Consider the following 6,752-nt stretch of genomic DNA (forward strand, 5'->3'; position numbering starts at 1 on the left):
GACTTTACGTACGCCTGGTGTGGGACGTAGATTATATAACCGCCTGGTGGTGGGGCGTGAATTATACGACCGCTCGACTATATCTGGGTTTGGTCTTGATCGCCGACCAAATTTGGTCTGGGTTTTACTCTTTGATCAAATTTTGATCGATGGTCCGTCCCACTACGCCAGCCCATTCGACTAAAAATTTGTTCTTAGTCGTCCACTGCAGTTGCTCCAAACCTTTTTCCCAAAACTTCACCACCATGAACATGTATCCCTTAAGTGTTTGATAAAATGTCTAGAGATAATTGTACTTTGATGACATTACGTACTTCTAGCTTCGAGTGGGGTCGTTGTGCATAATGACGAGAGGAAGGAAAAATCTTCACATACTTGGGAGTGTGCCAAGGTAATAAAAGTAGATTGGTATAATCATATTTTAAAACTAAATTGGTACGATCATATTGTGCTGACTTTAATAATGGTACTAAATTCTGTTTGAAAATTGACAGTAAAACAGGGTGAAGAAAAGAATGTTGTAATAGGGTTCAAGGCTCTAATGAAAGATTCTTTTCGACAATTATTCGACCCTTTTTTAATTGAATTGGCGAGTACAAACAGGTCAATGAATATCGCCGTCAGGATACTTGAAGCCCCACAACAGTGTTAGATTCAAAGCTTGTATGACCTTGATCCAACCAAGAACACACTGATTTTGTTATTGATGATGCTTGTAAGAAAGAAAACAGAGAGAGTTGAGATGTGTTTTGAATGAAAACAAGTCTCCTATTTAAAGAGGAAATCACACCCTTTGGAGATGACTCTTCATCTCTACAGGCATCTTTTCAGAGTGAACAGGCGCGTCTCTTCCTTCAATGCGTCCATTGGTGAAACGAGATTTCTGTTCAGTTTTCTAAATGCCTACAATTCAAGGGTTTGTTGAAAATATCCAACATTCTCCCCTTATTTTCAAAAAAACAAAAATAAGGAATAAAAAGTTTTAAAACTAGAGTGGCTACATCACCTAAGTGACTTCCTACGTACCCGATTGGGATCAAGCCAACGTAGTTCAAGCTAAGTTGAGACAAAGCATCATCGTGGAAACCAATACATAAATGATAGGTATCTTTTGGGGTTGAACCCCCACTTAGTGTAAGATATTCAAAGCTTTATCGAGGTCCTATGGTGAATTTAATCTTGAACCAAGTACCCCTTGTGATAAAGCCGGAACCTCCGCACATATTGATTTTAGGAAGTAGTGTGTTCCGTAGCTCGCACATTAACGGCCCTTTGCTTTCTCCTGGAGCGATTGTAAAACAAGATCAGCAGAGAAGCATCATGAGAGCTTTGGAGATAGATGGGGCAGATAGGACCACTGTAGATTTGCAGTTCACCGGTGAAGCAATCGATGAGTTTCCAAAGGAAGGATATATAACCATGGCGTTTCCAGCTTTGTTTCCTTATGGTACTGATGATTTACGGCAGTTAAGGATTAGGAAAGTCGGTGAATATCAGTATTTTCAAGGATGGGCGTTTTGCTCGGGACTCAAGATTCAGATATTTTGCTTTAAATTCACTTACAAGGTGGCGTGCATTGTCTTTAGGGGATGTTTATGTTAACAACAACCCTCAAGATGGTGAATTTTCGATTGAAAGAATTCAAGAAATGGTATTATCAGGGGACACCCGGTTAGTTTCTCGTGTCTCTTATCGTGCATAACAAATTCGCGGAACAAGAGCCTATTGGTACAACAGGTTAAAGGAACTTATGGCGATGGTGAAACGGTTGGGGCCACCAACTATATTTTTCACACTTAATGCTGCAGACTTGCAATGGCATGAACTCTACACACTCCTTGACCAGGAAAACAAATTGGAAACTTTGGATCAATCGGCAAGAAAACGGGAAAGAGCGAGGCTACTAAATGAGAGTCCATTGGTTGTGTCTTGGTTCTTCCAAAAACGAGTACAAATATTTTTCAAGGAGTACTTGAAGAAAGAGTTTGATGTAGTTGATCATGGGTATAGGTTTGAGTGGCAAAATCGGGGAAGTGGACATGTCCACGGTTTCTTGTGGTTTAAAGACAGGCCAGATGTTTCTCGTATTGCTACTGAAGAGCAAGTACGTCGTTGGATATGTGAATATTTTGATAGTATAGTTTGCACAATGAATCCCGATCCTGCATTCTCACTCGACAATCAAAATCATCCTTGTGCAAGGAAAGTTTCTTTGGAATCAAATTTAGATGAAGATGAGGCTGATTATGCATCTCTTGTGAATTGTGTTATGCGACACACTCGATGTGGAGACCATTGTTTGAGGATGAGCAAGACCACGAGAAGACAAGTGTTTCGATTTAAGTTTCCATTTGAGATTCTACTAGAGTCTAAGCTTGTCGAGGAGCCGCCAAATAGCAATATGTATAGATTCGTTGGGCGAAGAAATGATCCACTAGTTAATTCTCATAACCGATCAGTTCTACAAACCAGGAGAGCAAATATTGATTGGTCAGCTATAACAACTACAGAATATGTAACTCGATATATCGCCAAGTATGCAGCAAAAATCGGAACAAGCATGATACTTTGCGTGGAATAATCGATGATCCGCAACGACCATGTCGTGATTCAACATCTGCAAAACCCAAACCCTACTATAATCATAGAAGATGGTGCAAATACATATCCGAGGCTGTTGTCATGATTTTGCCCGAATTGATCGGGAAACAAATCATGACGGATACTGATCAATGGGAAGCTTTTTATAGACAACAAGTATTATTAAATAGTTTTTACAAGAGTGTGGGAGAAGCGAAAGGAAATTTTAGGACGTGGTCTGAATGTTATGCTGGACTTAGTGCCATTGGAAATCAACCGGTAGATCTTGAAATGGTTGAGGATGAGTTTGAAGATGAAATTGATCCAGAAGATGAACAATCAGAGGAATGGATGATTGCAGCGGGAATGGCACCCAATTTTAGGCAAGTACAGGATACTGATCTAGGTTCACGATCTCTTGATATCGAACACAATTGGTCCGAAGGTTTGCAAAATTACTCCTCCATTGATGAAGATAGCAGATTCATCCACACGCTGGGACAAACGGCTCAAGAGAAAAATTCAGTTGCCGGTCAAAATATTCCTCTTACTATTTTGTCAAATCAGAAACAGGCAGCTCTTGATTTTATTTTACAATCTTTGAGATCTCATTCAACCATTCGGTTAATTATCAGCGGAGGGGAAGGCACGGGAAAATCAACACTTATCAACTCTATTGGCGACATACGGCAATTGCCACCGGTTTTTGATACTCCATTGTATGCTCAAGGCGGGCGAAACTTGCAATTAACAGGCTCTTTCTCTTACTCTGTGTTCGAACATTGTGTTCGCCTCGAACATGTCTTCCGACAATCTGGAGATGAAGAGTCACTTTTCAGAGAAGCGTTGTTACGATTAAGTGATGGGTCGTCTACTATTCATGATTGGAAACTTTTTAAGACTAGAGAATACATGATTCTTACAGAAGAAGAGAAAAACAATTTCAAACATGCTCTCCGTCTTTTTCCCACCAAGTGAGGTGCTGCCACCTATAACTATGAACGCCTCAGGGAGCTTGGGCGTCCCGTTGAACGTATTACATCAAAGAACAATTGTCAAACAGCTAAGAAAGCAAATTCCGATGAAACAAAAGGTTTACAAGAAGTTGTATTGTTATCAAAGGGTGCAAGGGTGATGTTGTGCAAAAATCTATCCACTCAACATGGTTTGGTTAATGTCGCAACCGGAGCCGTCGTGGACATTGTATACAAAGAAGGGGAAAAACCGCCGGAGATGCCTATTGTTGTTATGGTGGGATTTGATAAGTATACCGGTCCAAGAGTATACAATGGATCGAGTATGATTCCGATCGCGCCAATCACAACAAGCTCGATATCAACTACGGGGATAACTTGCCAGCGGACTCAGTTACCATTCATTCTATGTTGGGCAATCACTGTTCATAAAAGTCAAGGATTGACACTTGACCAGGCGGTGGTGGATATAGGACTGGGAGAGAGTCTTGGTCTGACCTTTGTGGCACTATGACGAACAAGAAGACTAAGAGACCTTGGGTTTTTTCGGATGTTCAGTTTCGACGGAATAAGAAAAATGAGAAGATTTTTGATGGGTGCGAAATCCGAAGGGGGCATGGGGGATAAATGATATGTTGACACATATCTTTAATTCCCATGAATTATGTTTCCAATAATATAAAAGAAATGTATTTTTGGACAGAAAACTTGTTTTCTTAATTGTTGTTGGTATTATTGGAAACAGAATTCACGGGAATTAAAGACATGTGTCAACATATCATTTGTCCCCCATGCCCCCTTCGGATTTCGCCCCCATCAAAAATTTTCTCAAGAAAAATCAGTGAATGTCTGGGGCTTCCTAAAAGACGGCAGGAAGAGGAGCGGCTGCAACAATTATCAAGTGCAACAATATGTATATGAGGTAGGTCATCTATGTTTCTAGCGAAAACATGTGGTGTTTACGGGTAGGTTTCTTTGTCGGCCCTACTGCTACAACAGTAGTCTAATTAGTTGTTTCCATCTCTGCTTTTCGTCCTCAGAAAATGCTTGATCAAACTCGGCTCAAATGGGTCCAAGAACATAGCTCAGTGGTATCACATCAACTCCAGTAAGGAAGAAGTCAAGAGTTCGATCCCCATCGTGGTAGATGTTAGTATTTAATTAGTTGTATAGAGGGGTTTGGCGGGGTTGTGTCTAGCAGTGGGGCTAATCCAACTTGCTGGATTTGGGTAAGGGTCTGGGTAAGGGTCCAGCTTTAGCCTATAAGAAAAAATAAAAAAATAAAAGAAAAACCTCTTCTTCTCTTCATATTTATGATTCTCTTTTGTTTTTTCAACACATTAATAACGATGATGAAGGTGATTAATTTCGGGGTGAATTAGTAGAATGGTTGATTTCTCTACTTCTTCTGGTATCTATGATTTCTCTTCTTATTAGGACTCTTGCCTAAACTACTGTCTTTCTGTATCCAGTAATTAGTTTACGTTTCCTTATTTAACCAGAATTCTAAGCTATATAAGATGGTTTTGGATGATCAATTCCTGAGTTTCCAGTGTAAGCATCCTAACATCTTCGATTCTGGAACTAGGGTTTAAGAAATTACAGATTTTTAAAATTGGGTTTCTGCTGAATTAGAAGAATTCACGAGTTGTATAGTTTAGTGAAGCTTCTTTAAGCTCTTTAGGGTTTGGGTTTTGAAGTTACAGTGGAATCAAGCTTTTGTGTGACTGAGTGGTTCACTAATTAATGAAGATGAGAATTGCAGTAGAAGGATGTATGCATGGAGATCTAGACAATGTGTATGCAACGTTATTACATTTGGAAAAAGTTGAGAACACAAAAATTGATTTGCTAATCTGTTGTGGTGACTTTCAGGCTGTAAGGAATGACAGGGATTTGGAGAGTTTACACGTGAAGAATGAACAATACAGGACTATGAATTCATTCTGGAAGTATTACTCTGGTCAAGAAGTTGCTCCATTTCCTACAATCTTTATTGGTGGGAATCATGAAGCATCCAATTACTTGTGGGAGTTGTATTATGGAGGTTGGGCAGCGCCTAATATATATTTCCTGGGATTTGTCGGGGTGATAAAGTTCGGAAACTTACGTATTGGTGGACTATCTGGAATTTACAATGCTCGCCATTACCACTCAGGACATTACGAGAGGCCTCCTTATAACGAGAATGATATTCGATCTATCTATTGTGTGCGTGAGTATGATGTCTACAAGATCATGCAAGTTGAAGAACCTATAGATATTTTCCTCTCACATGACTGGCCTGTTGGCATCACCCACTATGGAAATTGGCAGCAACTGGTTGATTCCAAGCGCTATTTTATGCAAGAGATTCAAGATAAAACCTTGGGAAGTAAAGCTGCTGCGGATCTGCTAGAGAAATTGAAGCCTCCTTACTAGTTTTCAGCTCATCTGCATTGCAAATTTGCAGCATCGGTCCAGCACGGGGAGAGTGGTCCAATTACAAAGTTTCTTGCACTTGATAAGTGTCTCCCAGGTAGCGAATTTATGCAGATTGTGGATTTTCCATCAGAGCCTGGACCATATGAGATTCAGTATGATGAAGAATGGCTTGCAATTACAAGGAAATTCAATCCCATTTTTCCTTTAACCAGAAATACCGCATGGTTGGGGAGTGTTCAGCTCGACAAGCAAGATCGCGAGTGGGTTAAGAATAAGCTGGCAACTACAGGCCCCAAGCCTTTTGATTTTGTGCAGACTGTCCCTCCCCACAATCCCAACCAGCCGATGTTGAGGGGTTCCTTTCCTGAGCAACCGAGAAACCCTCAAACAATGTCTCTATTGCAGCTTTTAGAACTCCCATGTCTTCTTGATACCGCAGCAGAATCAAAATATAGTCCTATGCACTATAGTTCTAAGCATATAGATGAAGTGGCTTCTGATGGTGATGACGTGGATGAAATTGAACTTCCCGAAGGTGATGTGGATTCTTAACTTACATGTTAAGCTTGTTTTGGGTGATGTTATTCCCATGATCATAATCTTACTCTTTATTCCTTACATTTCATAGGAATGCTAATATGCTATTATAGCGTGATGTTTGGGGGTATTCAACCAATTTTTTGACGGTTTACGCCCCTCTATGAAACTTTGATAGACTCGATATTAGTGACCTTGTGTTATCAGTTGAGTCATTGTATATATTGAAAAGGTAAT

The 6,752-nt window shown here is 40.1% G+C and overlaps 1 pseudogene; it reads left to right on the forward strand.

The window, feature by feature from the left end:
• Positions 1–5,306: 5,306 nt before the first annotated feature.
• Positions 5,307–6,530, forward strand: LOC113334690 (annotated as a pseudogene).
• The last annotated feature ends 222 nt before the right edge of the window (positions 6,531–6,752 follow it).

Source organism: Papaver somniferum, unplaced genomic scaffold, assembly GCF_003573695.1.
Source record: "Papaver somniferum cultivar HN1 unplaced genomic scaffold, ASM357369v1 unplaced-scaffold_137, whole genome shotgun sequence".
NCBI classification, from domain to species: Eukaryota; Viridiplantae; Streptophyta; class Magnoliopsida; order Ranunculales; family Papaveraceae; genus Papaver; species Papaver somniferum.